General features: G+C 44.5%; 1 long non-coding RNA gene across 1 annotated transcript; it reads right to left on the bottom strand.

Moving 5' to 3' along the window:
• Nucleotides 1-1,710: 1,710 nt before the first annotated feature.
• On the bottom strand, nucleotides 1,711-6,958 carry LOC144094333 (uncharacterized). Its single transcript, XR_013306490.1, has 3 exons — nucleotides 6,708-6,958; nucleotides 6,463-6,645; nucleotides 1,711-4,982 (listed from the first exon to the last, which is right to left on the bottom strand). It is a non-coding gene; the product is annotated as an uncharacterized LOC144094333 (long non-coding RNA).
• Between the last annotated feature and the right edge of the window lie 4,381 nt (nucleotides 6,959-11,339).

The following is an 11,339-nucleotide window of genomic DNA, read 5'->3' as shown; positions in this document are numbered from 1 at the left end:
GAACGATGCCTACTAGAAGGTGTGGACAGCCTTAAAAGGTGTGCTAAATATTCCCCGAGTAAGTCTGTTTCTGTGGATGTGAATTCTGTTGTGCACCATTTCAAAAGTCACGATTTGTGCCTACTGCAGTCCGATAAAGACGGCAAATTTGTTGTTTTACCAAATGGCCCTCTTTAAGAAAAAAGCCCTTGAGGCGCTGGGCACAAACTTTTTGCCTGTTAAACGAAGCAAAGTAAGAGTAAAAACAAAATTTGTTGACTTTTGCAAGAGCTTGCAGCTGACGCCTTTAGCGAGTGCTATTGATAACAGTTCAAAGAATTCCTTGTCGGTCTTTTTTTTCGGCCAAAACACATAAACCAGATATGCCGTTTAGGACTATTGTAAGTGAGAAGGGTTCATGGCAACACCACGTCAGCCGATTTCTTCTTTCCAAGCTTAAACCTCTGTCTATTAATGACCCCTTCTGGGTAAAGAAGTCAGCTGATGTTGCCGATTTTTTTAAAAACAGCGATCAGGTATGCTCTGCCTTTTCTAGCGACATTGAAGATTTGTTTTATTCGATACCACATGCTGAGTTGTTGGCCTCTGTTAGAGAGTGTATCGAAAGCTCGGGGGCGGTGGCGTTCCAGAACAATGCCGGCATTTCAACTGATAATTTTCTAAAGCTTTTAGAGTATTACTTGAATGTTACCTTTATCTTACATGACAATCAGTTTTATCTGCAGCGCAAAGGTATTTGCATTGGTTCTTGTGTAGCGCCAGTTTTATGTGATATTTTTTTAGCTTTTATCGACCGCTCTTTGGAAATTGCCTTACGTGATGGTCCGGTTCTAAAAGTTTTTAGATATGTAGATGATTTTTTAATCTGTTTAAGGGCTGGGACCTTTACATCCCTTGACCCGGTTGTTTCTCAGATTTTAGCTGTTTTTAATCAATTTGGACGAGGGTTGGTTTTTACGCATGAATTGCCTGATAATCAACAGTTACGGTTCCTGGACTTAAAGCTTAGGTTCTGCAATGGCCACGTGTGCTGGATGTACTCCCCCCGTGCCAACAAAGAGTTGTTGAGATACGACTCTTCACACTCAAAAGTTGTGAAAAGAGCTATTGCGTCACTCTGCCTGGAGTCCGCCCTTCTTAAATCGTGCCCTCATAGCATTCAGGAGAGTGTCAATAATCAGGTTTCCCGCCTCTTGGCGGTAGGCTTCCCTGGTCCGGTTATTTCTGCTATTGCTGAAACCCTCCTGCAAAAACAAAAAGGCGCTCAAAAAAGAAGACCGGATTTCTCGACATCAAAGCCGGTGGTTGTTCCATATGTGCACCGAGTGTCACACAACCTCAAGAAGGTGGCCGGCAGGCACCACGTGCCCTTAGTCTTCACAGCCCCCAACAAGCTTTCAAAGCTCTGCCGACGCATTGCTGGCCCTTGTGAGAGTGGCTGCAAAAAGAAACATGGCATTTCTTATGTCAAATGCGCTACAGGGGTGGTGTACAGCATACCATTTTCTTGTGGGTCTTCTTATGTAGGTCAAACTGGCCGTTGCATTAATGACCGGCTACGGGAGCATGATAGAAATTTAGAAAACAACGACAGAACCGCTAATATTGTGCGGCATATTTCTTCCTGTGACAGCACGTGTAGGGCTCGATTTGAGAAAACAAAGATTCTGGGCAGGAGCGCCAATGTCACAGCGAGGCTTGTGCTGGAGGCCTTCCACATTAAAAGGCTATCTGATTGCTGCGCAAGTGATCCTTCCTTACAGATTTATACTTCTGAATGTGATTTTCTGGATTCCCTTTCGCCTCGTCACAGCGCTGGTGTATGACGTGTGTGCCTCCAACTGTCTGCGCATGCTTGTTTTTTCGGATATATATTCCGGGTGTTAAGACCCAATAAACAGTTGGTAGTAGCGCTCGTCTGTCGTCTTGTGTGTTTCTTCTCTGCCTTCGTCTAAGTTTTGCACTGACTTCTTCTATAACAGTTTTAGGCATGTTCAATAAACCGAGAGACAATTTTCAATTAGAGGTCAAAAAAAGTGAAACACTGCAGGCACATACTCACCCTTAACCTTGTGCAAGTGAAACTTAGTCCACGAGACCTTGTGGTACAAAGTTTACACACACTTTAGATGAAAACATTAAAATTACCAGAATGGGAAAATGCCATAGTATGCATAAATTCTGACCACCTCAACAATGCCCATCACATGCACACTGCTCCTTTCACTATAAAAAGAAAGTTTTTTTTTTGTCGAAACACTGGTCACATATGTATTTAAGTTTGCACTACCTAAATATTCCTGGCAATACAACACATCAGGATTCTGCAAACAACCACACTTAAAGATAGCAAGTTGCATCACTTTACTTTGACAACACTTCCTAATAGCATACGTATAAGAGCTTTGTGCTATGTTTGAATGACTTTTTCTTGAAAAAAATTCGTGTGCTACTCTTGTTCTCTCATTACTGCTGCATACAGATGAGCACCAGCGATGCCACTAGGCATTCAGGGTGCAGTACAGTGGCCACTATAGTGGCCAGTTCAGTGGATGCTGCGCTGGCGCAGAGGTAGAGCATCCGCCTCGTGTGCAGGGGACCCATGGTTCAAATCCTTGTGCCGCCACAATTCTCCACCAGAAAAAGAAAGAATGGGTGTGAGGAAATTGAACAACAAGGTCTGGGGTGTAGAGTAATGTACCAAAATGCTAATTGGAAAGGGTGTAGAGTAAGGCGACATAAGCTCTTTGATGCTATACACTGCATGTTTACAAGAGTCAAAGGATTGGACTGGGATGAGCTTGGGATAAAAATTAATGGAAGAAATCCTAGGAACCTCCGATTTGCTCATGTTGTCCAGCGACGTAACTCAGAAGGAGTGCCAGTGCATGACTCAGGGCCTCAATATTCAAGCAGAATGGTAGAGCTAAAAGTTAATAAGAAGAAAACTGAAGTCACGTCCAGGAATTTGGCAAGAGACAAACAGTTAAAGATAGGCAGCAAAGTATTGTATACTGTAAGAAAATACATCTATCTTGGGCAAGTAATGAACGTAGAGTTGGACCATGACAGTGAAATAGCCAGGAGAATACAAATGGAATGGAGGGCATTTGGCAGGCACTTGCATCATTTAGCAGTAGCTTAGCATTGCCCCTTACAGGGAGAGAACATAGTATGTGTGGAATGTTTAACATTCGAAAGCAACAAATGGGCCATGAGATGTGCCATACTGGAGAGCCCTGGATTAATATGAACCACCTCATGTTCTTCCAGGATGCAGGAAAGACTAAAGTGCAGAAAAAAATTTTTTGATTTTTGGTTTTTTACTAATATCAAATTCCGAAACCTTCATGAATATTATTCAGTGTCTCACATGCTTTTCTGCCCTTTAATAGAGCCAGGACAGCCTTTTTTTTTCAAAGCCAATTTCTTTGAAGCTTCCATTTGCTCACATTTCTGCCATGGAAAAAATGCCCAAAAAAAAACACTGGAAATTTCATAAACACAGTTGATCCATTGACAGCCTCCAGGCAATGCAAGCAAGGCACTATGCATGTTTTATTCAGTGCTGACACTTTTATTCTGCGCTATTCTTGCCTCATGTGAAGCGTAAGACCTCGCTTTTGTATGGATGTATTTAAACATTTCTTTTGCTTTTTAGTGGGCACATAGAAATTATGCGTAAGGCTGTTTTGCGCAGGTATTTCCACATGTTGGCTATCAACAGCAATGTCTGTCAAATGCCGTGTTCAAAAGACTGAGGCACCTGCTGTGCTGACAAGAGCCAAATGATGAACAAGCCTTTCCTGCATAGGTACTCGCTCAAATCAGTTCTTCACACCACAAAGCCTGCTCCCCAGCAAGTAGCGCAATGCACAACCAAAGCTTCTAGAATAGTGTTTCTACAGGAGATGCAAAAATACGAGTCATTTAACCATGCAGTTTGGGAATGTGCACCAAAGAATGCCTTTCTTACCAGCCACGCATCCGAACTACCATCTTAGACGCAGCACTAACATTCAGTCATGGGAGCATAGCCCAAATTGATACCCTTTGATATACCCGGTGACATCCCAACGTATTTCGTGCATCACTGGGACACTACATCATGGCGTAGCTGAGTAAGGTGGACCGTAGTAGAAAGTACTTCACTGAGGAGAGATGCAGAACAGATCAAAAGGGAAGCTCAGCAGAAAAATGACAGGCAGAGTAAAATTTGCTTTCGTATTGGCTACATGGCCAGTAGCTATAGATTCAAGTTTCGGTGCATGTTGGTTCTGTTAAAAAATTGAAGCAAATATGTTTTTGTCTTCATCTTGAAAAACTCAAGATGTCATTTCTTGTTATATTTGAACAATTATTGGATAAACAAGAAAAGAAATGAGGCTGTCTTTTTCTATCTTCAGCTACACAGAGATGCAAAACTACTGAATCAAAATGGTACGCAGGAAGTATGCAGGAAGCATAAAGCAGGGCAACTATTCTAATTCTGACCTCTCGAGAGACTTTCAAGCATTCTTTGATTGGTTGAAGCAGCAGAAGCAGTTGCGGCACTTGCATCGTCTGCATCTGCGGGTAAAAAGCCTGAACGGTGCCACAGTAAACTGTTTATATAAAAAACAAAATGCAATAACCTTGGAAACAAAACTCTGCGCCAATGGAATCCACACCATCCCACTCAAACGATGTCTGGAAATATAATCACGTATACCTCACTATTTTCAAGGCTGGTCCGATGACACTTTGCAGTGCAGCTGAGCAGCACATCCGCTTCCGCTGCCTCAGCCAATTGTTGAGCACCTCAAAGGATCAATACCACGAGAAATCGAAGTGTGAACATGGGCCCAGGGAACCAATTTTCTTCTGCAGCCGAGCTATTAAATGCCATCCAGTGCTTAAAAATTGCCCACGCTTACGTTCACTTTGTTCCTGAAGGATATCAGCATCGTCCTCCTCAGTCCTGGTGTCACCATCGCTGATATCTGCGAAACAGAAAAAAAATCACTGCTCCTATAGCCAAAAGCGCTGAAATTGCACATCTTGCAGTCCAAAGATTGTAAGATGCCATCCCATCCCACTGCACAACATGGGCCCTCTATCTCCAATCACCTCTCCTTTGCAACTAGCATGCCTACCCTGTTACCAGCAAACTTCCTTGCTTCGTTACTGCAACAGACTCTCTACTAACTTTAACTACTTGTGCCTTGCCTTGACAGTCACTCAAAGACACCATGCTATATATTGCATGTTTCACCCATGTCTATTTCCTGCTCTTAACGAACTGAGATAGCATTAATTCATGTTCTCTCATACACATTGTTCTTGTGTCCTTTTTACATTACACTTATTGTTTTTTCCTTAACTCATTGTACAGCCCTTCATTATTTTTTTAGTTTATTTGTTAGCTTCCAAGCTTCAGCCCCGCAGGCAAACACTAGCAAGAAGTGTTGAACTTTCCTTTTGGGAGATATCAGCCTTTTAACACTGTCTATACCTCATCAGTATATAAAGCCACCGTGGTGGCTCAGTGCTCATGGTGCTGGGCTGCTGAGCCGAAAGACATGGGTTTGATTCCTGCCGCGGCAAATGCATTTTAATGGAGGCGAAATGCTAGAGGCCCGTGTACTATGTCAGTGCAGTGAAATTTGGATGAGATTAACCATGTCTCATGAAAGCACAATAATAATCTACGTCAAAGAAAATGTGCTCTTAAGAGTTCGCTTTTAAGGGGAACTGTGCTGAGGCACACAAATTTTAAGCCACTGCATTTTCAAAGCTGTTGGTGTGTACTGCAGTCAATGAAAACGTGCACTAGGAGCAAAGGGCATTTCATGTTAGGGACAAGTGCAGGGCACCTTGGTTATTTGTCAAATACATCTGCACAGTTACATGATTGCATGATAAAAAAAAATTAAGTCAGCCCCACTGCATGCCCAGTGGATTTGTCAAGGAACAAATTCAGTTGTCAGCTTATTGAGGCTCTTTACTGGAAACAAGAATGTTTGTGTGTCTCGCTCAAGAGTACCTGTGTGCACTCGTCATCAGCACAGTGCCGCATTTGTCCTTACGATTATACGTTTTCTGGAATCGATTTTTTTTGTGTTTACATAGCATTTAATGTAGGACTAATATCTTGTTGCGGGCTAGTTGGTGAATCATCATGGACAGCGACAGCGCGAAGCAACAAGTTCGAAAGAGAGACGAGATCAGCGCTTCTCGTGTGTTCTCGTGTCTCTCTTTCGTCCTTGTTCCTTAGCGCTACCGCTTTCCAGGGCGTTGTAAATGATCACGCTATTAGAAATGCGAAAGCTGGTTGAAACTGCGTTAACCGCTCTACGTTGCGGCATTCAAATCAGCGCTCACCAAAACAACGCAGCACCGAGTCGCCGACTTCGGCGCTGCTGACATGCTACATCACATAAAAGGAAACGAGCGTGAAAACACATTTGGGTGTATACTTGCCTAGCTGCGAGTTGTCGCCGTAGTCTGGTGGGACATCTTGCGAGTCCACGCCGTACTCGCGAGCCTGCACCATCGGCCTGTGGCTGAGAAGCGCGCTCATGTGGTCATACCTCTTCCAAGCCGACGGTGCAGCTCCACTTCTCTCTTGCTCCAACCATTCTTGTCACACAAGACAGAATTGTGCTGCAATATCGTATCATTCCGTATGGGTGTCGAAATTCGGGTGAGGGAATGTTTATACTCACGGCCGTGAATCTCTTCTTCAAATTCTTCCATCAGTTCCGCAACTGCTGCCACGTCCAGTGATAGCCAAAATTGGCCATTTCGGCCTGCAGCTCTTTAAACACATCTTGGTTGCGCTGCCGTCTGCTGTCCAGAGCCTCGCTCACTTTTTTTTCACTGATTAGCGCTAAAAAACATTCCACTTCCCGGTCGGTCCAAGAAGCTCGGGTGGAAACAGCGCGGGTACCGCCGGCGGCTGCCATTTTGGTCGACTGGTCACATGACCGAAATCTTTCCCAGAGTTCCCCGTTACCCGACTCCCCGAAAGCCGGTCGTGCCCTGACCCGACTAGAGATGGGCATAACGGCTCACTTCAGTGAGCGGCTCAGAACGGCTCCGCTCACTGAAGTGAGCCGGATCATTTGAACGGCTCACCCGCTCACTTGGGTCGCTCAGGAAAGAGCCGGGTCTTTTGAGCAACTCCTTTAAAGAACGAGTGAGCCGTGGTTCTTTCCTTTCCACTCCCTCTCTCCACAAGTGCGGCGCAGGGACCATCACTTTTTTTTTTCTTTTCCTTCCGCATGCTACCGGCTCCTTCAAGCGCGTCTCTATGCGTCGCGGGCCTCCACTATCTGATATTTCTGGGACGAGCCAGTGGGTTAGTGGCACCGCCAGTTAGCTGAGAAAAAAAAAGAAAGAAAACTTGTCATCCTTCGAGAGGCGACGCGCAGGTGGGGCGGGGAAGGAAAAGAGCATCACGCAGTAAGGGTAAGGGTTCGCGTAATAATAGGTTTTTCGGAAATTTTCGTTATGTGTTTTTTCTTTTATCCAAGCCCTGGGCTCGAGGTTGTGTCAAACTTCAGGGCTGTACGTGGCTACCTTCATTGGTTATCGAAACTTAGGACGGGCCTCGAAATACGGCCGCTCTAACTTCTTTGTTTATAAAACTTACAAAAACGCAAGCAAATGCATTACAAATCACAAGTCGGTATTGCCTAGTTTAGCTAGAGGCCCCGTGCAGTGACTTGTAATTCTGCAAATATACCTAGGCTTTAACACGTGGGTCGATAAGGTCTTGTAGTGTATGTTCTCTGTGTGAGAATTACCTTTTTTTAGTTACAGTTAGTTCGGCCGTCTGTGTGAGATCTGCTTCTGTAACTCAGTTTGCCTTTGTACATTTATGTAGATATATTTCCTCTCTTCATCATCTGCATTCGACAATCGTCCCCATCTTCAAACACTGCCTGGAGAGGCCCTGTTCCTCTCTTAAGAAAAGGAAGAGACCATGCCTGAATTTACTACACGGCTATTTTACTGATGCATATATCGTTTTGTTTTCAAGAAAGCCAAATAACTAGCAGGTTACACTGTAACCTCTGCTATAGAGTTTAGTTATTTGCCTTTAAAAAAAGCGATATGTGCATTAGTAGAATAACCGTGTTATAGGTATTTTTACTAATACCTTCGAAATGTTGCACCAGCTCACGATGCACGATCAGTGGGAGTCGTGAGACATCGCTCGAACAACAGCTGTCAACGAACGGCGCCATCCTTTGCCAATGATTTGCCAGAAGACACGTTCTGAGCGAAACAGCGCTCGCGGACAACGGACGACAACAAGGAAGACACAACACCGCAGGACAACACAAAGCGAGGACAAGCTCTGCGAGCGCTCTTTTACTCGGAATGCATCGCAACCAACTCGCCCAGAAATACACACTTTGCCAGAAGACCCGGCTCTGATTGAACGGTTCTTCGAACGGCTCACTGAACGACAGAGAAGCGCCCCTTCAAAACAGCCGCACGGCTCACTGAACGAGAGAGAAGCGGATCTCCAAAAGAGCCGCACGGCTCACTGGACGAGAGAAGCGCCTCTCCAAAAGAGCCGCACGGCTCACTGCACGAGAGAAGCAGTTCACCAAAAGAGCGACTCTCCAAAAGAGCCAAACGGCTCACTGAACGAGAGAATCGGTTCACCAGAAGAGCGGCTCTCCAAAAGAGCCAAACGGCTCACTGAGCCAAAGACCCGGCTCTTCAAAAGATCCGGATCTCCAAAGGAGCCAAACGGCTCACTGAGCCAAAGACCCGGCTCTTCAAAAGATCCGGATCTCCAAAGGAGCCATTCGGCTCACTGAGCCGAAGACCCGGCTCTTCAAAAGATCCGGCTCTTTTGAAGAGCCGGGTCTTCGGCTCAGTGAGCCGAATGGCTCCTTTGGAGATCCGGATCTCTCGTTCAGCGAGCGGGCGACCCGTTCACTCAACCAGCTTTCTCGCACTGCTAATAGATGGCGAGCAAATCGCACCCAGCAGCTCTGACGGACGGTTCGACACAGCTAACTGAACGACAAACCAGCTTTCTCGCACTGCTAACAGATGGCGGGAAAATCGCACCCGGCAGAAGACCCAGCGACACAGCTCTGACGGAACAGACAGTTCGCCGTTCGGCACGGATCACTACGCTGGGCTACGGTCCTATGGATCAGTGAGCCGGATCTCCAAAAGAACCGCCGCTCACTTTTACTGAGCCACGGCTCACCCGCTCTTTTAAAAGAGCGGATCAGAAGATCCGGCTCACTCCTGAGCGACCCATCTCTAGACCCGACTGCGTATACTTGGTTTTTGGAAAGGCGGGTCAGGCGAGTTAACTTACCCCCTGCAGGCGAGTTAACTTGACTCGCTCTGCCGCTTATTTTACTCGACCCGACAGCGTCTACATGAACCCGGCAACTGGTTTTTTACCCGACAAGCTAACTCTACTCGACTCTATCGGGTTCATGTAGACAGGGCTAATAGCCCTGTCTACATGAACCCGATCCTTCCATTGATTTTCTAATATACGCCGATGATAGCACAATACTTATTTCAGGCTCTAACCTTAACGATTTAATTGTGAAATGTAATGATATACTCAATTAATTATCTAGGTGTGAATGAAGAATAAATTAAAGATAAATCCTACAAAGTCCAAGGCTATAATATGTCGCGCAAGAAACAAACCGACAAAACCAAATTGCATGCTTAGCTTTGAAAATCAACAAGTAGAAATTGTTGAAAAGCACAAGATCCTTGGAGTATATCTTTCGTGTCATTTAAACTGGGATACCCACGTGGAACACCTCTGCAAAAAACTCTTCGGTCTGCTGAGCCCTTTCGCGATGCCGTGAAACTTTGCCTTTGAAATGTAAATTACAAATTTATTATGCATTATTTTCTCTCCTTAACTACTGTGGCTTAGTATGGACCACAATGACTAAAATAACATAAGGTTCTAGTATTGAAAAAGAAAACTGTTCAAATTATCGCCAATATTGATAACATGACTACCACCAAATACGCGTTCCAAGCGCATAACACTATCCGCATTGATCTATTGTATAATTTTAAGTTATTGGAAAAAATGTATTTTTCCACGGCATCAATTGCCAATTTTTACTCTACCCTAGCATCTTTGGACACGCGTCGTTCTACATACATACAAGTACTAACTCACGGAATATACCCCGTTTTCGCACCGATTATAAATTACAAATATTGTCTTATAATCTGTCCCATGTTTTAAACACATCAACATACAACGGGATATACAAAAATTGAGCTGCGGAGATATTTTGTTCAAATGCCATTTTATGTCTCCACTCATTGATTGCTGAACGTTTTCTTGGGTGTTAATCTATTTTCCTTTCAACATATATGTGACCATTTCAGTGTTCTCATTGTTTAAACATTATTCGAGTTAGTGTATATATGTGTCGAGTGTTTTCTTTATTTATTCTACTATTGTATGTGCGAGTGGTTTTGAAAATGTCCTGTACCATTCGTGTGCTACTGCTTGTAAGGGTTTCCTGGACCCAGTCAAGCTGCCAGGCAGCTTTTAGCCAGGAAACGCTCCAGTTCAACCTGAAAAATAAATGTTTTGACTAAATTGCAGCAGAATCAACATAAAGGTTGTCAAAATTTGCAATTACAAATTTACACTTAAAAGTTTCAGGCCGTTCACGCCAAAAGTGCCCCGCTGACAAACTACTGGGGTTTCAACGACGGTACAGCAAGGGCAATATGCTGGCCATCAAGGAATCAGAAACTTTACTTTAGTGGCCGCAAGCGGTTTCATGCCTTGAAGTACCAATCCATAATGGGCCTGAACGGAATCATTTGCCGGTGGGATGTATCATATCCTGGCAGCAAGCATGACGCTGGTGAGTAATAACAAACAGTTGAAATCAAGGAAGAGTGTTAGGTGCAATAATGCAATTTTGCACATCGTTTTTCTCCTCCCATACCAGCTGCTTCAAAACGGGTGCTGATCATTTATAATTCATTTCTACTTTCAGGTAACTTCGGGATTAGCATTGCATATTCGAAGCTAGAAAGGCTCATTCAAGGGCGTAACTTCTGCATTTATGGTGACCCCGCCTGCCCACTGGGATCCCTTTTCTCAAGCCATATGGTGGTGTGTCTGTCACACCGGAAACGTGCGCGTTCAACAAAGCTATGAGCAGTGTAAGGCAAGCCGTGGGGTGGGGATTTGGAAAAATTGCAGGACTGTTTGCTTTTGTTGACTTTATGAAAAATAAAAAGCTGTACCACCAGAACGTGCCGCGTAACTATAAAGCTAGTGTGCTTTTGGCAAACTGTTATACATGTTTGTATGGTGC

This window comes from Amblyomma americanum, chromosome 6 (assembly GCF_052857255.1).
Source record: "Amblyomma americanum isolate KBUSLIRL-KWMA chromosome 6, ASM5285725v1, whole genome shotgun sequence".
Lineage (NCBI taxonomy): Eukaryota > Metazoa > Arthropoda > Arachnida > Ixodida > Ixodidae > Amblyomma > Amblyomma americanum.
The sequence above is the reverse complement of the archived record's forward strand: the minus strand, read 5'-3'. Positions and strand labels throughout refer to the sequence as shown.